Below are 25,191 nucleotides of genomic sequence, written 5' to 3' on the forward strand. Positions count from 1 at the left end.
TACGACAGTAAAATATAACACTCGGCATATATTTTTTATATTAGTTTTTAAATACCCGGTTTTAGTACCACATCGAAAAAGACAATATGATATTAATGTAATTAACTTTTTACTATTCTTAAGAATTAATTCTTTTTGACGCCATGCAGATTTTGTGCTATTCTGAAAGAGTAAAATAACGGAACGAAAGTTAATTAAATTGGTCGCGTGTTCTGAAATTTACGTTATATTTTTTCTGCAAGAGAGATACTGTGCTTTGTATTGTACATAGTAACTGTCCAAAAAATAACTTCTCTCTCCCATTTCTAGGAAATTGGAGATCTAGTGCATACGTGTCATTTTGACCTTTTAACTACAATCCTGAAAGAAAACTGTAATAAAGAAACCGTTATTATTTTTTAAAAGCATAAAAATTTGAAGTATGAAAATTTTACAAATATGGTTTTTTCAACAAATATCGACGTTTCAGTACCTGGTTTAAACCAATATTAATTTGGTTTTATAACGATGTTTGAAAACATGGCTTTGAAATCGTTGAAAAATTTTTAGTAATTTCACGTTTTGACGTTACAAATGAAAATCGAGTAAAAACAATCTTCATGTTTGCTTTTGATAATGGAAACATGATTTTGTGCATGGCACATTTTCCCGTGTCTACAGCATCGAAAATTTAGCTTGAAACTATATTTCAAATGAGATTTCATTAAATATAAACTCATGGAGAATAATCCATGTTTCACGTATAATACAAGTAGATCAAATCAGTGACGTTTAACAAGTATATCGGTAATACGACGCACACGAGTGCATACATTATAATGTTTACATATACAACTTAAAATCAATAACTTAATAAGCGATGATTATTTTGTTTTCTTTCTTTCTTTTTTACTATTCTATTTGCGATCAGAGATAGAAATGTGCAAAAGTTGTTGAACACAAGAACACTCGAGGTGATCTTTTTTTTTTAACTTCAATGCGCTTGTGATAAACAGGAGTTTGATATTTCATGAAGTTCCACCGCAGGACCCTTCGCAATGAAAACTCAACGCAATGTCTGTTCCGCGTAACTCGCGACAATTCTCGCCGTGGTAAATCTTACCGCGAAACCGTAACCGTAATCCTCAAGCGGTCTCGCGTTCTTGTTACACGCGTGCAGCGCGTGCGGCGGTACCTAAAGCTGCTCGTACGACAACGATTAATTAACATTAGCGGACACCGTCACCGTCGTTTCGCGTCGCGTCGCGTCGCGTCGCGTCGCGTCGCGTCGCGTCGCGTCGCGCCGATGGTGTCAGATGCGACGGAAGGTGGTGGAGAACGGAACTCCGGTAGGAGGTGCCGAAGAGCGGCGGAAGATACGTAATCGTGCGGGCGCGAACGATAGAGACGGAAGCGACGGAATGATAGGCCGAAAGAGAGGGAACGGAGAGAAAAGCGCACACACAAGGAGGTGGGAGCTTTCGCGGGCCGAGGGAAACTATCGGCGGGGGAGCAGCAGGGGGCGGTTGGAAAGGAGGAGGGAACGCTGGAGGCCATGAGGAGCCTTACGGCGGTGGGGACGGGTGGCGGCGGCGATGGTGGCGGCGGTGGCGGCGGAGGCCGCTTGTCGTTCAACACGCAGGATCAGTCTCGGGGAGAGAGACCTCGCTCCGCCGCTTTCGCCTCGCTCTATCTAGTACCTCCACCGCACTCGTACACGCTGGATAACGCGCCGTTCTTCACGCGCCTGAGTAAAGAAAAAAAAATAGTAACGCGAGTTCACCGCGTCCAGTAGAGTCCGGCGGAAGATCGCGGAGATCTCGACGAACGCACGGTGGTGCGGCGCCGGCGTTCTTTCGCGTCGGTGGACGGAAAGCCTGTTGCGAGTCGCTTCCGTCGATCCGTCCACTTTCTCGGCCTCCCCGCGCTCCCTTTCTCCCTGACGTATTCCCGTATCAGGTATTAGAAGGATTCCGTCTAGGCGCCTTTTCCCTTTTTTTTGCCCCGATATTTCTCCTTCGCCGACGAATCGATCCCCGGACGTGTCGCGGTGATCGCGTCGACTGTTGTTGTTTATTACGGTCAACGAGGAGAGTCCGATCGAGGGACGCGGAGCGAGAACGAAAGAGATAGAGAGAAAGAGAGAGGAAAATCGCGAGGAAGCTAGAGAGGAGTTTCTCCTCTCGCGTGCGTTCTCGTTCCGTCCTCTTTGATCGAGCACGCATCCCTTCTGCCGGTCGACGAAGAGATACGAGGGAGAATAGTGGGTACCGCGTGTAAGAATCCATGCCACGCCGTTATCCGCGCTATCAACTCGAAATGGCGATCTCGGTGTTGTAAAGTAGCGTAGAGCGCTACACAATAAATGGAAAATAATGAAAGAGAGAGAGCGAGAAAGAGAGAGAGAGAGAGAGAGAGAGAGCTAAAAAGGTAAAGACCACTTAGGAACGTGCGCTGACGTTTAAGCCGCGACATAGTACGCTCTGGAGTAGCGACCCGTTTCCCTACAAGGACGTGAGTGTAAGACTAATTAGCGAGGGACACTAGCACAGGGACGAGAGGAGAGAAGAGAGACGGGGGATGACTGGGAGCACCGACACAGCCGGGTTGAAGTGCCGAAGACAGAAGGGAGACTTTGTGTTCGCCGGTATGTGTCCGGTGGTCCTCCAAGGCATACTGAGGAAAAGGGCGAGAAAATCCCTCGATTTTTCTCCGTCTTTTCTCCTCTTCTCTCCCGTTTAGTTTCCGGAATTCGCGAGTAAACTGTCGAGCTGGCGAACGTCGAGTATACGAACGAGGCTGAGTCGCTGTCTAAGCGTTTTAGAACTGACGCCTCTTCGGATGAGACTAGGCAGGATAGAGCAACGTTGCGCCGTGCCCTGTTTCTGTTACCCTGTTCTGTTGAGAACTTTCCGAAGTCAGCTCATACATTCTGCACGCAAAGCGAATGAGAAATAAATAGTTTAAAGGGAATTAAGGTCGTACGATTAGATCTGGCTTTCTGCTCACGTCAGACTGCTGATTTGGAAGATTAGTCATTTCGTGATGGGTCGTTCGGCGAGAGTTTTATCAAAATAAATCATGCAAGAATCATATGTGTTTGAAAAGTTTTTGGAAGCGAATAGGAACATGAACGACGTGAAACAATAAACTACAATAAAGGAATTTCCCCCATTTATATTCGTTATTATATAAAATAGTATTACATTGCCTTTCGTTTTTTTTTTAATTTGAAATACAATATCCTTTTTGATTCAATATCCTTTTGTTTTTCAAATAATTTTCAGATTTACGAATAATATTTTTTCGCAGCTGCGAACTTTGAACTTTGCACTCCAAAATGAGAAAAGTTCTCAGAATGTCGCTTTCAATCGAAGTATCGAGCTACACGTAAAATATTATTAAACTGTGACAGGAGTAATCAAGGTAAACTACTGCCAGTTTTTGTAATATTAAATACTGCGTTAATTAAACTTAAGATTAACTTCTGGCAAAGAGAAAATTGAATGGAAATTACTTATGATAGTAAAACTCCGCGGTTTCCACAGAACTTCCGGGAAACACGGAATGAGATTCTAGAGACTGATTTATTGCGTCGTATCTATTTATACCGCGATAATAATTACATCGATAAGCAACTTGTTTCATCCTATTTTTATGCATACAACACATCCCACGTTGATACGTTGATACGTAAATACGAGGAAAGAGAAACCATACGATACACCGGAATCGCATTCCTCTCCCGTTGTTACATAAATAAGCAATTCCATCGTTCCAACGCGTCTTATATCAAACACAAGAAAAAAAGAGAAAAGAATGGCATCCGGATCACGATCGATTCAGCAGGCCTGTTGCTCCGACGGGCTTGAAATCTTAAGCGCTGCCATATATTAAATTCGACCCATACATGGCTGTGTACAAATATCCGTCGATCCCCGCGCTTTAAGCCCACGCTTAAACTTTAAGCACGAACGGTTAATGCAACCGGACGGGGTAATGGGTTAAACGCGGCTTGCTCTCTCTCTCTCTCTCTCTCTCTCTCTCATACATATATATGTATATATATATATATATATATATACATATATATTATATATCTCTCTCTTTCTCCATGCAGCTGCGGCCCTTTATCGGCCACCACCGAGACGCTTCGATCGATAGCGCGCGAATATGCAATACGCAAAAAGCAACGCGCTCTCGAGCCTCGTAGCTCGGGCAGCGGCATAAAATTGTACGCGTCGCCGTGATGTCCACAGGACGACGAGGTGAGAATAATATGCGCTCGCGAATTGCGCGCGAGGGTGCGCGAGCCGGAAGGGGACCGAGCTTGCCACAGCAGTGACCTGCGAGCTTGCAAGCGGTACGTACGTTCGCGAGCTTAACGTACGTTCCATGTGTCGTGAAAGAGCCCGTGTCAACGGCGACGATCTCGCGGTCGCAGTTTTTCGGACGAACGACGGCTTCTCGTGAGATAATCGGTTAGTTCCTGCCAGACTGGATCTTCTGGGTAGGCTTATCTCCCGGCCGTCTCTCCAATCGTCGCGTCCTACGCGTCTTCGCAGGGCGCGCGAAAGAGCACGAGTTCGAAGAGGACTTGGAGTTTGAAGACGATCGCCTGCCATTGAGTGAACGTTATTATTATTATTTTTTTTGGACGTGCGAGGGGATACATCGTACGCTGGGAGATTCGTAACATCCGCAGATATCGTGGAATTTACGTAGACGCTGAACCGGTAAGCTTCTCCTGAGTTCATTAACGCCTCGTGACCTTTCGATTTCGGATAGAATAGAGCGAACGTAAAAAGCTCCGATATCCTCTTTATCTTCCCTCCTTTTGCCGTTCGTATATTACTCGGTAATCTATTCAATCAGGGCAGCTATCGAATTTTTAGTAAAGGTTAAAAGCGATACGATGGATATTTAAGTTTTTAAGTCGTTGTAGATGTATAGGAATCTGTATGTATAACAATAGTAACGCTGCAATCGGCGTAAAATAGACTTTACCGTATCTGTAACGTCAAAAATTGAACTCGTCGAAAATGTACTTTCTTTTTAGTTTCGCGCGGTAACGTTATTACACAAAGTTTCTCGCACAATATGACGAATGATATGTTGACTCTTCTCTACAATTTGTTTCAATATGAAGCAAAGTAGTAGGTACTACAATTTGTCCGTTATTTAAGATATCGTTATTTAATATATCATAAAGACAGCTCTGAAGTGAACGAGTAGAAAGATATAAGTATGACGATGCTTTTAGGTTTCTCGTAAAAAAAGAAATCATAAATGTCACGTTGCATGCACGATAATAATTTCTTAACGACTTTAATTCTTAAGATATTAACGAATTTAAAGTGTTAAAATAACCAGGTAACCATCAATAATATTCACGGGGCAAAAGAATCAAGAGGGAAGGTTAATTAGCGAAAAAATCCGCAAGCATAGCGTGACTTTTCTGGGGCGCTGTAAACGAAAAACGCGGATTCGCGTGCTCAAGTTGGATTTAATGTTACAGAAGAGTAAATTAGAGAATACGTTGAATTACCTCGAGTATTCGCGTCACGAAAAGTCAAGTCGTTGCTCGCATCTTGTACACTGGCCGTGATGAAACACTCCGTATATATGTTTAATTAGAATTAAGAGCTCTGCGACAGCTGCTCCAGCAAATTGAAACAACAGATTAAAATTTTGCGCTATTAATTCCGCGGTCGTTATTTTCACGATGATCGATGTGAATGTAATGAGGCAATAATCCCATTTTGCCACGTTAAAATTTTAGGAGGATTCATGATTAAAATGTGAATGTTGCCGTCGAAAACAATGCGTAAACCAAAGTAATTATTCACGTGAAATAGTACACACATTTATTTACAGAAGCACGTTTTATCGGATACAAAAATTGCTTTATAATTTTGTTGTTTTGCTCGCTAAATTTTACTTTATTCCGCTTACGTTTATGCGTGCAAATAAATATATTTTCTTGACGGGAACACAATAAATTAACATTGTCGAGTAAACGCGAACCAAAATGCCAAAGGGAGATACTTAGGCATGTTAAAGCCTTTACTACCGAAAAATCTCGAAATAGCATCCCACAGCTAAAATGAAGACAAATATATAGTTGCATACACGATGGCGATGGGATTATAACGCTAATTAGCATTGCTCTTAATATACTGTGGTTTTATTATCATGTTATATGTTTGTTGCGAAGTTATAACTGTATCTAGTATGAAACTTTTCTAATTTCTTGATAACAAATCTTGGTACTTACTCATTGTACGGGCGTTCCAATTTTTTTCTACTTGAAAACACAGCCGATTATTAACTTTATTTACACTATTTGTTGAAGTTAATGTTGAGGTAATTAAATTTATATATATATATATATATTTCATGACTGAATAAATCTCTACTGTTATATAAATACAAATATTTGTTTTAGAAGTGGCGCCCATATAATGAATAAGTACCCAAATCTTGTAATATCACCAACATGTGATTTGTTATTTGTAAGAATAATTCGACAGCGGGTAATAATCGGCGATCCCACATACTGTTTTCTATTAGTTCTCAGTTTGAGTGACGCAACTGGCAACTCTTGATCCTTGTAAAGCCGTTTTTATACAATAGCACGTTTCGTGACTTGACGTCTGAACGATTTAACACTCATCTCGTTGCGCATTAACAACGTTTCTCGTCGTTCAGCCTCCCATCGTCCCGTCTAACCGCTGCGGAGCCATGAGGCTTGAAGTGTCTGCATAATTCATAGTCGATCTCATGGCAGTAACCTCTCGTCCATCATCTTCGGCTCGTCGGCCGTTTTCATGTTCATCGCGACACACTTGCGAGGCGTCCTCGAGATAACGTCGTTGAAGGCAATCATTCTTCCGTTTTTCTCAGCTTTTCCTTCACAGGATCAACGAAATCGATGTCGAATGCTCAATACTGAAGCAGTAACTTCAAAACGGAGTTTAGAAATTGACAGATGTGTATAACGATACCTAAAATAATTTTAAATAATTAGAATGAAACAAGTAATACGCTTTTTGAGCGTAAAAATCTCTCGTTTTGAAATTAAATTGATTCCAGGTGCCACAGCTTTTAAATTTAAAGAACGTTATTCGAATTTGTTTCTGAGGATTTGGGACTTGACATTTTCTTGTTTACAAATCTTTTTTTAATTTAATTTTGTTTGGTTTTTATAAATAACTTTTATATCTATAAGAGCAGTAACAAAACATGTTCTGTCTTGTATATCTGTCTTGTATCTCTCTTACGTATGATTTGACATTAGCTGTATACATAGTTCAATTGTCAGTTATAAAAACAATGAAGATCTGGTAATTTATTTCATAAAGTTTACTGAAAATTACTGTAAACTATAATACTTCTCGAGTACAATGCTGGTGGGAGAGAATTATTAACATAAAAAATATCATATAACATAATCGGTTGAAACACACATTCAATAATATCCTTACGCATTAATTTACACATGTTAGATTTTTTTATTTCAATTTAAATTCTCAGTAGATCGCGAACTTAGAAATTCTAAAGCTATTCCACTTATACGAGTATGATACCCGTATGATACGAGCTGAAGCAGTAAATGCATATCGGTTTTTCAAACTTTTTAAGTATGGAGAAGCTGCGTTAAAGTCTAGACATGTACGCTGAAAGTAGCATAAAGTCGTATAATAATAAATTCATAGCTTATGTTTTATCTACGTTCTTTTACGTTTTACGATTACGTGGATTGATTAATATTAATTGAGCCTCACATTCGCTTTCTTTCGTGAGACTATATCAAGCATTATTCAGCTTAAAGAATAATTGTTAAAATTCTTTTCTATATTTTGTTATATTCACCGTTTTAAACATGAGTAAATGGTTAAAAAGCGACATTAATTTTGAAGCAATCAAATATTCTGTTATAATATTTTTAATAAATATAATCACACACGCATACACACAACATTTTTTGGAGATTTGTGTAAATTAAAAGAACCCTAAAAATATTTTTACTACAATATTTTGAAAATACAAGAGAGTTTTTGTGGTGTTCTCGATAGTTTCAGAAGTATATCCCATAGTCACGCTTTTTTCGAATATCAAATAAAATAAAATTTAATTGAATAAAAAGTGATATATATTTGTTTTTCATAGCATATAAATTTCTGCTTTTAACTATCTAAAAATTATTTAAAATTATTGATCGATGTTTTGTTGTTGCTGACAATTCGCGAATCGCTTTTTCGCAAGATATGTTTTGTGAGATCGAATTGGCGATAAATTCGTGCACTGATATCGAGTCCGCCGGACAGGTACTCACAGGTCGTATGCATAAATACATTTTTGTAGCATATAGGAGCAAATAGTACAAACGACGAAATCTTCGTACAGATCAGGTACCACGGGGACGAAGCGTCTGTCCTTGTTCAACTGACCCGCCGCGCTGGATCGAAAGCGATTTGAATAATTCGTTTCGTGGCTGGCTCACCGGTAACTTCTTAAAAAGACTTTCGATAGCCCCGTAAATCGCTCCAACGGTCGTTACGGTAAAGTACCCGATCGGTACGGAATTCCCCTTTGTGCCTGCTTAAACGATTTTTATTACATAGGGACGGCTTTGTCGCACAAGACTTTAGAACTACGTGAACTATTAAGGTATTTTCTACACATAGTTTCGTTACTGGTTCGCTATCCCGCTATAATACAAGTTTGCTATTTTCTATAATCTATATAATGTAGAAAACGAGATAAATAAATAAAATACATATATAAAATATATTAAATGACACGTGATGATTTTTATAAAACATTTTACCTAAGTCACACAGTTTTGATGATATGGGTGTATTAAACTTTCCATGATAATGAACTTTGAAGCGTTCTTCTTCTCCTTCTTTCTTCGTTGAAAGAAAGGAGAAGAGGAATGCTTCGAAGCATTTGTAGCGTCAAGTTGACCGCAGCCAATGAATATATACGATTTATATTAGATTCACGCGCATGTATATGTGTATGTGTGTGTAAAATATATTTTTCTATGCTTTAAGACTATTCTTCGTTACTCTCTCAATATCTACAAACTATTAGCAATACTGTTAGAATTTTTTCTGACGTATTTCCTCGTTTTATATATAACTAAAAACTCGTGCGTTCGCGTAAATATACTTGGTAGTGTTTCGCGCTGCGCGTGTACTTGGCGCGAGACACTACCGCGTCTCTTGATTTTGAAATTAAAAATTAATTTTAGATTTATTAACAACAGTATGCATAAAAGCAATTTCTTAGTTAACACCATTTTTGCGTATATAGATACATTATACTAGGAATTTTTAAACTATTTGCAAATAGTGACCTCTTATAAGTGACAACTTTATTAACATTTTTGTGACATGCTCTCTTTTTCATGCTCTTTTAATTTGCGAATTATAAAACTTTGTTAATCGACGATTGGCATCTATACAAACGGAATTAAGTATAACTGTAAATCTCGACTTCTTATTCTTTTGTAAAATAACAGTTTCCTAAGTTGGACGTGTTACAAATTGAATGTCTTATTGAAGACTTCCGTTTTCGTGCTTCACTATTCGATACCGATGTAATCGCGTGATACAAAAATTGCGAGCCACGATATTCGATGACCGCATCGCTGGACTAATAACGGAATGAAGGTAAAATCTGGCGCAACCTCGCCAATTCGACTTCTATCGTATCTAGATGGATCTTGGCTCGTATCGAACTATATGGCAGTTACCCTTGACATTCTAGCGCTAGTCGTTTCTAACTGGATCGCCATCATTGGACGTGATTGGATGTATCATAAGTCAACGATTTTGAATAATTCATCTTATCGAATGCGACAAGAATAAAGAGTTACAAAGCATATGATGTCGATCATGCGACACGCAATTTTAAACAGTATCAGTTTGTTTTTGAATAATAAGTAGGCAGATTAAAGTACTTTTTATTTGTTTGTAGTATTTTACAATTTTGTGCATAAAATAATAGTTACAGACGTTACAATAATATTCTAGTCTTATAGAAAATTTACAAAATATAAGAGATTTATCTTTAACATCGTATCTTTAATATCTGATTTTAACATCATGATATATCTAATATTACACATTACGAGTAATACAAACAATAATTGAAATAAATCCAAGAAATTTACATATAATTTATAATTTGCAACATTTGTTTAAATCGTAACTTTATAATAGAGGATAAGAAGGAGATCAAGCAAGCTACATGGATTTTTCAAAAGTGTTGGCTACTACTTGTTAATTTAATTAATTTGCGATCATATTTTTACGCACTCGATAGCAACGTCAAACGAAACAATTTTTATCCTCGTTTTTCGAGGCGAGCCATTTCAAAGGATCGATACCGGAGCATCTAGCACGACAGCAGGATTTAGTGCGGCCTTGAGCTATTGATCCTAGCCACATTGTACGTGGATCTTTTCTTACGATTTACTTGGGGGCATTACACGTGCGAACGGCCCCGGCCGGTCCGTATTGAGAACTCGCTTTAATCACATTCAGTGCAATCATGGTATCAACGCATTACGACACGTAGCTATTGTATCATGATCGGATAATGACGATCGATTAATCATAATAACGTTTATTTTACGCGACGTCCGTTATTCAAACAAGATTATTCCCCTCGCAAGTCTGTATATATACTCGAAGTGACGTGCGTTTTCACGCACGTCATGTATCTCGAGACGTAATACGGAGATCAGTAGTTCTCAAATCAATTGGTTGTCTACAATCTAGGCTTCCATCTCGACAGAGTTTCGATACTTTACTTTATCTCGTAGCCTCTGACAAACGTTGCTAGATGAAAAGGTTACAAAGGTCTTACAAAGATGGATGAGTTTTATTATTATCAAAGGCGTCACGACTGTTCTAATATTATTGGACTTTAATGTGTATAGACAGACAACTATATGGATATAAATTTCCGTTGATTATTTATTTACGATTCGTATAGTAATCTAATAAAAGAAGTTAAATATAGCGTGGTTCTGCGAGAATAAAAATTAGTATCTAACGTTATATATCGAATCAAGAAAGGGGAGGAAGGAGATGAAAACCAGAAGAAAATTACATCTGTCGGAACAATAATTTGTCATACACCAAGACTATTGTTTAGGATATAGTGTATATGATTTGAAATACAAACCGAATAAAACTTCCGCCGAAGATTCATGGGAAAGAATGATTAATGGCCGTAAAAGATCGGGACATAGCAAATAAAATATCTGCCGGAGTCCTTCCCCGGAGACGGTAAATCCCACTACGCGGCCTCTCAAGAATCCACCTGACGGCGAAGTCCTAAAGCGAAATATATAAGACCTGATGGTTAAAGGCGACGTAACGATCGGCATGACTCAGTCGTAAACAATAAAACGCGGAAAATTCTCTTCGCCAAAGTCTCCTCCGACGACGTGCAACGATCGTCGATTACTTCCTCCGGTCGTCGCGAAGCCGAGCTTCACGATCCTACGACGTAGTTACATTTGAAAAGTCCGGATAAACCAGATGGAGAAGAGGCTGCATTCGAGCGGTAGCGAGATTTAATACGAGAGTCTGGGCGCTCCCGATCGAGCTGAAATAATTTGCTGAGTCGGATGAGTTTGAGAAGATGAGCTCGACGACGAATGTCTTCGTCGATGAAGGACAATGGTGGTGTGCAACTGGATCAGACTTCCAGATGGCTCGTAATCGCGTCGCGACAATTGCGAGAACGATCGCGAAAGGGAACTTCGAGCGCCTTTTTCGTCACATTTTCATTCCGCGAAACTGCATCGAGCAACCTATTGCTGTACGTGCATGCTCGCGATTACGAGTCTCGTTATAATAGTCCGACTGATTTAACCTTGTTCTCCTCGAGATCGTATGCGAGAGACAACACGCGAATATTGTATATATAAATGTCATACGACGCGGTTTCCATCTCTCGCGTTCCAGATCACCGTCTTCGGTGTTTTCGATGTCACGGCACGTATCGACGTTAGCAACGCGAATTGAATGCTAAATATACTTGCCGCGGTGTATCTGTTACGCAATACCGCTGGAATTAATGGACGTGCGATGACTTCAATTACGGTACTTGTCCAACTTGATTGATGGCACGCAATTGAGTATACACTTATTTCAGTAAAGTGCAGTCACGGAATATGTTGGTTTTTATAGAATGAACACGTTTAGTTTAGAAAGTTACAAATACCGCAGAGCGAGCTAATAGGTAATCAGGATTACGATCATCGCTTTCTTATACCAAGAAATATTTAATAACCAAAATTAAAAGTTTGAAGATGTAGCTCGGAAGGTTGCAGAATTTCTATATCTATTTTCTATTTTCTCGTTTGAATCTTGTAAGTTATGTTTTAACGTAAGATAATTTTATTGACGTAATTATGGCTAAAATATTCTTGAATGATTTAATAATTACGTTTAATAATTATGCAGCATATTATTGAAAATGCCGACGTGTTAAATTATTTTTTATGCGACAAAATAAGACTAATTAAGGTATAAACATGTAAAAAATTGCTATTAAAAGCGAACCCTTAACTTTAAATCAATCTAGCAAATTCATTCAGTTGATTTCAAGATGCTAATGTTTGAAAAAATAAGTTAAGGACGTTCTCCGGTCCTTATACTAGAGAAAATCGATTTTCTTTAGATTTTCTTGAAACTGTGAATATACGTTAATTTAGGTGTGCTTTATGCGTGGTATAAATTTCAGTACCTCTTCCGGTATAAAAAATAAAGATACTGAGCCTCAAAGTTTCAACTTTTACTAATGAAAAGGTTTTCCAGGCCAAACGGTAAGAGATACGAGGTTGGTCAAAAGGACCAAAGTCGCTCCTCTCGTCGAGTTCTATAAGGAAAAAATGCCAAAATTAAACAAAAATTAAATTAAAAAATTAAAAAATTAAATTAAAAAATTTTTTTGGTAAAAATTGAAACTTTGAGGCTCAGTATCTTGATTTTTTATACCGGAAGAGGTACTGAAATTTATACCACGCATAAAGCACACCTAAATTAACGTATATTCACAGTTTCAAGAAAATCTAAAGAAAATCGATTTTCTCTAGTATAAGGACCGGAGAACGTCCTTAATAAGCAAAAATCATCGAGCTAACAATAAGACCGAAGAAGTTTCCCAATAAAGTTATTTGTTGTATTTTTTTTATTTCGGAATTGCTACGGGGAATTCCAGCCATTCAAAAAAAGATTACGTTTCTACTATAACATGGCTTAGATTCAATATTCATGTTTGTGTTTCGATAATGGCTGCGGCTTGTATATTTTCCTTCTCGGAAAGCGCGCGCATATTTGGAAAATCTTTTCATAATGTGACGAAATCATGCGGCCGCGTTAAAATTAACCGAAGTGGAGTTACTCAAACCGCGATACGGCGAAAATAAACGAGATTATATAAATGCGAGCGTGACACCCACCCGGCAGCTCAATAAAATAAAATTTTATAGTCGATGTCGATCTAACAATAAATGTTAGCTTTTGATGCCTGCTGGCCTTTCTTGACATTTGGTAGTGACGAGTTATTTCTCGGCGTCGTAAAACGGCATGCACGCGCCCTTGCAGAGAGAAATTCAATTTCTGTTCAAGTAATAGTCTACATTTGAATACGCACGTTTTCTTTTGTTTCTCTCCCCGAAGTTTACTCCTCAGCTTCGAGCGTCCCAGTAACATTTTTTTTTTACGTTTTGAAGAACAGGTGATCTACTAAAATAGATTCGTTGATTCAATAATATATATATGTTTATTAACTTTAGCAAAACAGCCAGAAAGTGGACTTGGTTTACAATAAATCCTTATTCACTCATACCTGACGTTGATTCAATAATAATCGGTATTGTCTTTTACGAAAACGTTACATTTATTGTATCAAATTAGAAATATTTGAAAAAACATTTAAATATTGAAGATACTTAAAATAGTATATAGTAAATAATTAATGTTTGGTGGATATAAAAATGTAAGAGTATATATTATATAAAGAATGAGTATAAGACATGAGTGTAGTCTGAGAATTAAATATAAGACTTACAATTAGTATAAATAGAATAATTAAATAATAAATTGAGGGATAATAGATTGAAGCAAATGGTAGAACAAACTGCTGTATATAGAAAGAGAAAAGTTTCATTTATGAAGATAAATAACGGAGTTAATTTTAATTAGAAGTTGATTCTTATATTGTTGTTGGTTTCAATTTACTTTCTTTCCATGCACTAGGGTTCATTTTCTTTTCGCGTTTTCTGATTTCTATAAAACTGAGCGAATTTGCAATTAAAACTAAATATTTATCTCCGTGATCCTTGCGAATTATTTCGAAAATGAAAAATCTTTTATTTAAAAGTGAAAATACATAGCCATAAATCGAATTATTTGCGTCTTTTCCGATAGTTCTTTGTTCTTTATTAATAATGTGGTGAATTTTAAAGCTTTGTCGCATTAACAATAAATTAAAGAGCAATAATTTTAATTTATTTTAATTAATTTGTCAATTAATAATTAAAAATTCATCGAGGTTACATCCGATGAATTTTTTACGCCCTAAAATCATATGAATACGCAAATTTTGATTTCATGCTTGCTAAACGAAAGTTGCGCAGTTTTTTCGGAGATTACTATTGCACAAAATAAAAAGAAAGAGACAAAGAGAACGCTGACAAAGCTTTCGCTTTATACATCTCGAAACCTCTTGCGTTGCTGATAGAACGTACTTTCGAGAGAACAGACTTGCAGAATCTACAATGTGCGAGCATGTCTGCAACGCATTTTGATTCTTCTCTTCGACCATCCAATTATCGATCGTGCGGATACGATAGCGAACTATCGTGAGAATAGTCATTACCAGTGAGAATAGTCGCTTAGTAAAAGGAGTACTCGTTACGGGCAACTACAATATAGGTCATAATTGGAAGTCGTCGTTGGGCTCTTGTGACGCGTTACGACTCTGGACGTTCGTGCAGCTTCTATTTATCCATTGAAATCGATAGGATAAAGAGTCGTAAAATTCGCGAAGAGCCAATATGAGTCAATATTCTATGGATACATACTTTCGCAGACGAGGCGAGAGTAGAGAGGAGAAAAAGGGATGAAAAGAGATTAATCCATTCGTTTAATAATTAAGAGAGATTTGAGGTCAAAGGTACGCCTACGTCAAAGGATATGTTGAAAGAAATATGACGGGAAAACTTGAGCGGGGTTTTTTTCGTCTGTAAGCGAAAGCTATAGACAAGTAAAAACACGACATGAATTTCTAACAATAAACCCTGAGCGCAATAAACCCTGAGTGCAATAAACCCTGGATGCAATAAATCCTCTTAAAAGGGCTTTACAGATCAATTTTAATGGCACTTAAAAATTTTAGATCATGTGAACCGACGTGTTCCTTTCCTCCCTCCACGGTTAGATTAATGATGTATATATCTGGGCGCTAATTCGGTATGACAATATTATAAATTCTGAAATTCATAGCCGAGTCTCTCTCTCTCTTCACTACACATTTTTATAGAAGTGTATTTTGTAGAAGTTTATATAAAATGTTTATTTGAAAATTTAATGAAATATCGAAAATGATATAATGATATACAATAGCATTGAAATAAAATGCGTATTTTCTCTAAAATATTACACTGCAAAGCCAAGTGTGTAATTTTTACACATTTAAAAAAAAATAACACGCGCACAAATGCGTAAAAAGTGACTACACGATTTTACACACTTAAATATATAAAAATTACATACTTGGCTTTGCAGTGTAGTAGTGTATTTATATATTTATTCTATTTAGCATTGTATATTTTCAAGGTCTTCACAAAATTCATACATTATAAATCTTTATCGTAGACTTTCCAGTTCGTTTTACGTGAATAAATCCCAGCTCGAATCTTATCCACATCCTAGCTGTTCTTTTACATTCTCCACGCTTCTTTAATATCTATACACGCTGTGAATACGTCATATTTGGGAACGTATGCAATTGAATACTATGTATTATGCAACGCATGCGATTTGCTATCTATATCGAAATATCTATGCGCGTAAACTAATCTCCGTGATTGATACGGACTTGGAGATATATCCGTATATACAAGACTATACGGTGTGTATAAAGGATAAAAAGTTCGGCGAATTTCCTCCGAGACCTAGTTTCGACTGATTCTCCTCGTCTCTTTGAGAGCTATTCGCGTCATTCTCCTCATTCTGAAAAACGGCTCGCAAACTTGATGGAGCCGCGGTGCCAACGCCGTAAAATACGCTGAAGAAACCTTAACGATGAAGAAGCGATTGAACGGCTCTCCCGAGACGTAAAAACAAGTTGGCAACTACTCGAAAATAGAATAAATGCTGTCTGTGCTTTATATATGTTATATAAATTCTTTAAAATATTCTTCCAGCAGCTTTATATCAGATAGACACACAACATTATCTTACGTGATTTATTCATCTTAAATTTTACAATAATGAAAAAACAGTTTTTTAAATATTAATTATATTTAAATTTATTGTAGTATATAGTATAATAGCCGACTGTTATTCTTTTATTCCTCAATCTTTCATTCAATCAGGTAAACGGTAAAATCAGTAAATAATATTCGAATATTAACATATGACTCTATTGAAAATCGGATCGATTTTCGCGGATTTTTTAGATGAAAATGCCTCGACGCATTCTCGTCGGCACGGCTTTTCAACAGCTAGAATGCCGGTTGGAATCCAGCTTGTCGCGTGTGGATCCATTTCAATTCTGAATCTAGGATTCACAGGAGAAAGATGCTGTCGGCTCGAGTCGATAATTCTTCATTCTCGTACTGAGCGGCCAGTGACGTACTTCATTACCTGTGCAAATTCGTCCTCCGAGTCTCGCACGAATAATCATGTCTCTCGCCGAAATCATAGTTAATTATGCCATGCGGGTTCCGTCCATTTCATTATTTGATTCGCGTATCGCGTGTCTCTAAACAGGCGGAGCACATGATCAACATTATATTCGCGCACGAATGGTCGATCGATGCGACGCAGCTCTATGGAGACAGTAGAGTATTCAGCACAGACTACTATGAACAATTGACGTGCTTATCATTGTTATTCAGGGAAACTCTGCTTCTGATTGAAAACTGACGCGATTTTGAATGACCATTTAGCAATCTTTGCGATAAGTAAAAACTAATGCTTCGGGAGAAAGCATTTTGAAAATTCTAATATCTTATTTGGAGGAAAAATTAATTGAGGAAGACAAGATATACATTGTATATTTTAGATAAAGATTATTTTAAGGTGTGCTCTCTTGACTCTACTGATATCAGTATTTTTCCTTCGTATTTGTTTTGTAATCCATCGATGCCGACTGCACGCGAAATGTTTTATGCATTTTCCCACGAACGAATCGTATGGCGGTCGGGAGTATCGGGATATTCTGCCGGAATACCGTTTTATCGTATGCAAACGTCGAAACCTTGGGATGAGAGATGGGTTACATGAGGAATTGAAAGGCGTGGAGGGATGTATGCAAATACCGGCAAACTTGGTATCGTGGTCATGTTGACACGTTCATCAGACGGCCGAAGTCGGGACGATTGGACGAACTACTGAAAGGATTTCATGGTTCCGGGTGAGATGGAGGTACTTAGTGCCCGATTTTCAAGTGTCAAAACAGACCGCGAATCCTCTTATTGATCAATTCTCTCGCAAGGTTTAATACTTTTTTGTAAGAGATTAATCTCTTTCCCTTCTGTTCTCTCTCTCTCTTTCTCTACTCTTACAGATTGATGAGAAAGATTTCAATAAGAATTTTGGAAGAATTTAATAAAGCAAAAGGAGGAAAATATTAGTTCGTAATAGAAATATGCTCGGATATATTACACATACAAATATGCGTTGAAAAATGCACATTATCTTGCATTTTTTATTCTTCCTTCCCTTTTAATCCTTAAAAATGTCGTTTATTTTTGAAAAATTTTTGTTGAAAAGTATTGAAGAGAATATTTCTTTTAAAATTACGGATATTTTAAAGGTCGGATAATATTATTTTATAATTGAAAGATGTTATAATTGTCTCTGCGAACTAACGAGAGCGAGAGAATCTATTTTTAATTTGTTTTTATACAATGAAACTCATATGCTTGTTTAATGCAAAACAATTGCAGTTTATTTTCTTCATAGGTAGTGAAGATTTTTTCAATTATATATTATATTTTTATTACTTCTAGCATTATTTATAGTAGCATAATCTCAATTGCATAACATCATTATATTTTCCGGATTATATACGCAGTGACTCACGAAACTTATCAAAATGTACTACACAACAATGATCTATAATTAATTAATTTAAAAAAGGCACTTGATGAAAACAATCTTTTAATATCAACAAAACATATAAATAAATAAATATCCACGATCATGCTACAGCAGATATCTTTGTTTATGATTTTAAAAAAAAATTCATAACAATGATATGATTTGATCAGTTTCATGAGTCACTGTATTTCTAATATGTTTTCTAAATTTTATATTTAAATTAAAATTTATATTTTTATTAAATACATCAAAATGCACGATGACGCAAGAGTCGCGGAATAGAAATATGAAGTTTTCCGTTATTACAATTACGAGCAATTAAAAGTTAAAAACTTTTTCAACCAGGAAGTCGTACTCGTATTCTCTGTCACCGTGCACTGTGTATGACCGTTCACTATAATTCCTTCACAAAAGTCATTGAAACCTTCAAAGGCCGACTCTAAATCGCGAGGTAAAAATGAACGATAATACCATCGCGGTCGGTATATATAGTTCTAGATGACAAAAGAAGAAGCAGATTTTATACCATAAAAAGAGAAATTCTCTTGAAAGTTTAATTTCATGTACGAACGTTTTGGGCGTTGCGGAAATTGTCAAAAATTAATTACATCACATTACCGTTTAAAATTTCGATTTTGCATCTGTTTTTGTTTATTTTATATTCCAATAACTCACTGTGTGTGTGTGTGTGCGCGTGTGCGATGCGTTAAGACAGGTATCAAATTGTCAATTTGTTTTCCGCCATATATTTGTTTGTTATTGGCCACGTACGCGGAAGTTTTGCGTCCGGTCTGGCAAATTATAGGCTCAATATTGAATCAGTCGAATAACAAAATAGAGCAACACAAATCTTTATTAAAAGCACACACACACACACACACACACACACACACACACACACACACACACACACAAATCCCCTGTATTTTGAAATTCTATTTTATTCGCGTGAATTGCGCGCTCGGCGATTTCGCACGTACGCAAGTTAAATCAGCCTCAAGAATACCACGACGGGAGCTTATTTCCGTTGCGCGGAAGCGTCGTTTCACTTATATTCTTAAGTAAGAAATTATTTACGCAGATTAACCATATTATAGCGGTGTATTTTGAAAGTCCTTGTGTTTTTAAATATACAGGCTGCGTACACGAGTTGTCGAGGTTTTCTGCTGGTAATGTGCCAGCTGCAGTCTCGCAATTTAGAAAAGTTTGAACTTCTTGATGTTCGTGTAACATCCTTTTTGCCGTGTCCACGCGCAACTCGCGCATGCCATGCTTCCAGGCGAGAAATTGTCTCTCACAAACCTGCTGTCTGTTCGGAAAAGTTTCGCTAATCGTTTACGGTCTTACGTAACTTGCAATATTCGTCGATTTTGTCCGGCAAACATTCTCCGATACTCTCTTCTATAAACACGACAGAAGAATGGAATTTCCTTTTATAATGTATATTTGTCTTCAAAAGAAGCATTACATTAACAATTGTCCTTTTCCTCTGCTTCCTATTATCCGTTTTATTCTGCGAAAACATAAAGTGAATCTCAAAGTGGCGATTTGTATTTATTTTATAAGTAGATAACGTTTGTAACAGGCTGACTCACTTTTAAGACTTCTCAGAGATGCAACTTTGCTTCGACGCAAAAGAGAAGTAAAGTGCATTCGCCCATTTTATATTTAAGTTACATAATAGCTCGTTGCACGTCATATTCTTCTTCGTATGCGGTATATTATGTAAAGAGTTGTTGGGCGTCTTTGATCCTTGCTTTTTACATATTTCAACGCCATATTGTATAACGTCTTCAAAAATAAATTCATGAATGTGAATTACAATATTATGAAAATAATATTACAGAAAAGATATTTTTAGATGCAAGCGGTAGCTCTATCTTAAATCTTTGAGTGTCTCGCATCACGTCGCGAGTATAATATGCAGTGATGCATATTGAAGTCGTTATTAAGTAGTCGCGAAACTATTTAATTTTAAACATGTTCACACGCAATACAAGTAAGTCGTGTATACGTTATAGAATCTACAATGTGTTGAATTTGAGATAAAGTAGCACAATAATATATAATGTTAAAAACATTGCGCGCTTTATTAGGTACGTAACTCGCCGCTCCTTTTTAATTAAGCTGTTTCCCTTTATTTCACGCAAGCTGGACGTTACGCCATTAATTACGAAAGCCGTTTGCGCAATAATTAACAAGGTGTCATATATTACGGTTCTACATTAAAGTTCCGTAACGTTATATAATAGAGTGTGTTTACGCGCGCTCCGTGTGTTTTGTTGATAACATCGACCGTATTCTCTATTAGTTTCTACTGTATGCGCGATACTCGATATTTCAGTTATGAAAGACATAACGAGGTACAAGCAGGTCTGATAACTCAGGTACACATTTCCATGGTGTAATAATTGATTGAGCGTAAAATAGCGGAATATTCGATGTTACGTTGGCAAAGAGAACAAATATTTAGAAATAAAAAATTAGAAACGCTATTACAAAAGATATATATATTAACGTTCCAATTAGTGTATCATGTGTACACTTTATTTTGCCTGGAACGCAAACTGTCGTAAACAGAAACGTCGCGGTTATTTTATTGGGCGAATAAAATGCTGCTTTATTGTAGCAACAAATCATGTTTTTACGTTTTCCGAAGAGCGGTCTGTGTTCTCAACAACATTCTGGAACGCCGTTTAGATAGCGCTAATCATATTCTTTCCCGAGCAATTGCAACATTGAAAACTCATTTGAATTATTAATATAGGAATATACCGTATTTGACATGTATAAGTTGTAACGTTGTATCGTTAGCCGCGATCCTATTATCTATCGTCACGAATATAGACGGTCGCAGTAGAAAATCCTATCTATGGTCAGACACGCGCGACACGGACAACGGCGCTTTTCACGCATGCGATCGGAGCACTGCACACAGTACTGTTTATACGTATATTTTTATGTGTTTACGGCCTAGCGCGTACACTCCGCGTGACAGTTAAAACGTTTTATACACGTGTCCCGATTCTCCAGCATGCTATCGATCTCGTCGCCGCGGCTATATTGCTGCCTCGACAGGGGAAATACCTCGGGCCGGGAGATATTTCTAACGCGTTTGTAAAGCAGCCTGGGCTGCATTCACGAGTATCGCTTCACAACGAGTATCATGCCATCGGTCATCTGAAAAGCGTATATGTTTCGAGATCTGATTTCTCGATAGCGAAAAATCTACAATAATAATTTCAAAACCGTTTATTATTGTGGAGAAAATGTCACTCTCGTTCATTTCAAAGCAAACATATATTTTTTTACTTGGAAAAATCTAAAGTTATAGGTACGTTTAGATAGCGGATATTTGAAAAATTATTTGATATTATTTTTAAATGTTAATTTCAGTATAATCACATATGTTAAAGGATGCGTTGAAATTTTGTGCAATTTTCATTTTGGGAAGAGCATATTGTATATCGCCGCACGTGGAACTAGATAAAGACTTCGACTCGCGATGACGTCCACGATCAAGCGTAACAATTCGCAGCTAACTTTTGAACGGACACGATCTGTCAATATAGACTCTTCGCCATTGCAAACCGGTTCTATAGCTGTATCGGTGAAACAGTGAAAATTTCTATAAACGTCGTATACCTACTTATCGATCGCTTAAAATTGACGTCAGCGTTCGTGTCTCAATTGTAAAATAATTATACAGATACAGAATGATCGTATGTGGATTTTCTGCAAATGTCGAGAATATTTCGATTTGCAGTTAGGACTTGTAACATTCACAGTTTCATAGTTTGCAGGGATGATGCTCCATTTGTTAACTAATTGACGCATTAATTTATGTCTTTATTTAATTTCCATATTTTGCTAATTAATGTCAATTGTAGCAAATAATGTATTTAGACGAATTGAAATTAATTATCATTGGTTTAATTAGCTGCATATTCTATATGTTGCATATTCTAAATCATGAAATGATTGAAATAATTTTCGCTGATAACCTAACAGATTCTCGATAATCACATTGTGTTTCAGGAATACGTTTTTATGCGACAAATTGCCATTTACAAATTTTCAATGCGCTGAATTAGTATTCCGTAATTAAATAAATTTGATGTGTTTAATCTCATATTTTCGAAAAAACAATGAGAAGTTGTCAGTGTTAATCGCGGTCGCATCTAAATCATCGTTCCGTGCTTGCTTTCCGTGTAAATAAATCACGGAAAAAATACGGAGTATGATTTTGCAATAACGTGCATCTCGACGTATCTGTCGCAATGTCAAGACAGAATTTGTGTTATTGACAGGATATGATCGCTAGCTTTTCAAAACTAGGAGAGTGTGAAAATATTCAAATATGCTTCCGTTACAAATTTTGTCAACAATACTTATACTTTGAAGTTTATAGCTGATAAATTAATTTTAAAAAATAAAATAAGGAAAGACAAAAAGAGAGAGAGAGAGAGAGAGAGAGAGAGAGAGAGAGAGAGAGAGAGAGGGGGGGAGGGAGAGAAGTACTTTTTATTATTTTTTGCTTAATTATGTTTTAAAAAATATCTTTGATATTGTATTATTTTTCTACTGATCTTATCTCTTAACAGTAAAGAAACCGTTTTCTAATTAAGGTTAATGCGAGGAAACAGCTTTTGTCTTTGCAGCGCAATTATTATGGCTCGGGATCGATTAATCTTGCACTAGGTATTATTGATAAAAATTACCGCGCGTTATAAAAATTAACGAGTCTTTTTATCTAATTGATCCATCGCTTTGCACTAATGACTAAGTATTGTTGCGCCGCAATTGCGCCTGTAGAAATAATGCTTCGCGATCGTCGTATAATTCGAGCTGCTTTAATTTTAAATTCAATGAAATACTTGGGGACTGAATAATGTCGCGTTATTACAGGACGAATACAATCGCCGGTGCAGTTATTCCGCCATTATGGAGATATATACGTCCTGGGTACATTGTTCTCTCAAATTATCATTTGAAATATTAATGGGCCAGTCGCGTTACGCGAATTCACCAGGGACACCTTACGCAAATTCCCGATTACCGATTACCATGTATATCATAAGAATCAAAGGTTCCACCATTCGTTACAATCTAAAGGATCACGATAGTTTTCATCCTAAATTCAAATTTCTAATATTGCTTTAATAAATCGCCTCTCCGAGTCATAATTTGTCGCATGAGAACGCCGTCTGTATATTTAGGGAAAAAATTATGTTATCCTTTAAGAGAGAAAGAAATGAAGCATTTTAAAATACACATTCTGAATGTTATTATTTATTTATCTAATAAATCATTAGATCTTTATTCATTTCACACGCATTAGATCGTCTTCTAGCATTCTTCTTTTAGGTACACTTTTTATAAGAAGCCTAGGACAATTTTCAAATAACTCAGCACGAAGGAACAAAAATGATCCTATGCAATTGTCATGCAGATCGCGTATTGTCGATTCGTCTTGGATAGGATCCATCTTTCCATAGAGATACTGAAGAATCACGTTAAGAGCGTCCGGAAACGTGAGCTGTCGGAAACTTCCGTTCGAAAGTTTATGGCCGGGAACAAATAGAATATTAAAGAGTAGAATATAAGAGATAAAAAGAAGAAGTGACATCTTTATTATAGTACGTTTTCCTCAAGGATCTCTTTGATAAAAAGAGTATTGTCACTTTTCGCTAAAGATATGAAACCATATTGTTACTTTGATAATGTTCCAAAACGAAGACTATATAATGTAATACGATAAAATATTTATTATTAATTATAAAAAATAGATGCAAGAAAAGAAGGAAAAGAAAAAATGACGATGAAATCTATGTTTATCAAAGGATATTGCCAATATTGTTATTTGTGAGAAATAAAAAACATCTCTATAGTTACAGTTATAATAATTATGGAAAAATTTATTTATAGAAAAGTGTACTAGAATTTCATTAAATTGGTTACGTATCAATATCGTAGCAAATTAAAATTAATTAATAAAAATTCTTTAAAACTCTTTTTAAAATTGAGCTTCGTTGTTGCATATTCAGAGCATCTTGCATTTATTTCTTATCTTTTTTTATATCCTAATCTTGACTCCACATCAAAAACTTGCGGCGAGAACATCGCAAGATTAATGCCTCCGCATGACGTATACGCGCGTATACTGCCGGCAATTAGAATTGCAATTTTATTCTCGCTGGGGAATAGTACGCGCGAGGCCGCGTCGTTGGCGATTCGCGTCAATGTCCACCGAGGCACGACCCCTCAGTAATTTATAGCTGAAACGGAAGAATTGTAAATTGCGGTTGTAGCTGAAAATCCGCACGGCCATCACCGAAGCGCGATATCGGCCTGCAATTTGCGTCCTGCTGTGACCTGTCGTGTACTGGGTGTCCCAGTTATATTGTGCCCTGGAGATTTTATATCTTCCGGTTAATTTTATTATTTGAAAAACTCATATGCAATTAATTTTCATTTCTGTTACGAGCCTTTGAAACATGAACTGAAAATGGCGTAATTGCTAGTTTAACTTTTCATAATACAGAATGGGAAAATTGCGATACTATCATGATGTAGATAAATATAGACGTATAATTTATGTATATGCTTGTAGTTCTGAATTTATTAAAATTGTGTTAGTCTTGACACTCTTTTAAAATGGGGTCGTCGTTAGAATACACGAAGATCTCTGAAAGTCGTTTCACTCAATTTTTATGTTCGTAGACGTAAAAGCGTGATGTAAAATTGAAGAGCCCTGTTCTCTGGCGATAAATGTGGTTGTTTTATTGTCGTATCATATTACATGAATCGAACGCAATAAGGTTCGGTGGATCAGATGTTCAGTTTT

General features: G+C 36.8%; 2 protein-coding genes across 13 annotated transcripts in view; both read left to right on the forward strand.

Moving 5' to 3' along the window:
* The window catches only part of Nca (neurocalcin homolog), a 162,323-nt gene that overhangs the window by 75,894 nt on the left and 61,238 nt on the right, over positions 1-25,191 (forward strand). The window lies entirely within an intron of this gene.
* LOC139778867 (neuronal calcium sensor 2) overlaps positions 1-25,191 on the forward strand; it is a 150,600-nt gene that overhangs the window by 75,212 nt on the left and 50,197 nt on the right. The window contains exons 1-2 of one of the 10 annotated variants that reach the window (XM_071716987.1): positions 1,643-2,255; positions 4,100-4,715. The exons of 2 other annotated variants lie outside the window; for them this stretch is intronic. The gene's annotated coding sequence lies outside the window, so the exon portion shown is untranslated. Of the gene's footprint in view, positions 1-1,642; positions 2,256-4,099; positions 4,716-25,191 lie in introns of those variants that run through there. 7 more of the 10 variants (XM_071716986.1, XM_071716988.1, XM_071716989.1 and 4 more) reach the window with 7 other exon arrangements.

The sequence above is a fragment of the Temnothorax nylanderi genome, unplaced genomic scaffold (assembly GCF_030848795.1).
Source record: "Temnothorax nylanderi isolate EJ_2023f unplaced genomic scaffold, tnyl_v1.0 TNYL_tig0199_pilon, whole genome shotgun sequence".
Taxonomy (NCBI): domain Eukaryota; kingdom Metazoa; phylum Arthropoda; class Insecta; order Hymenoptera; family Formicidae; genus Temnothorax; species Temnothorax nylanderi.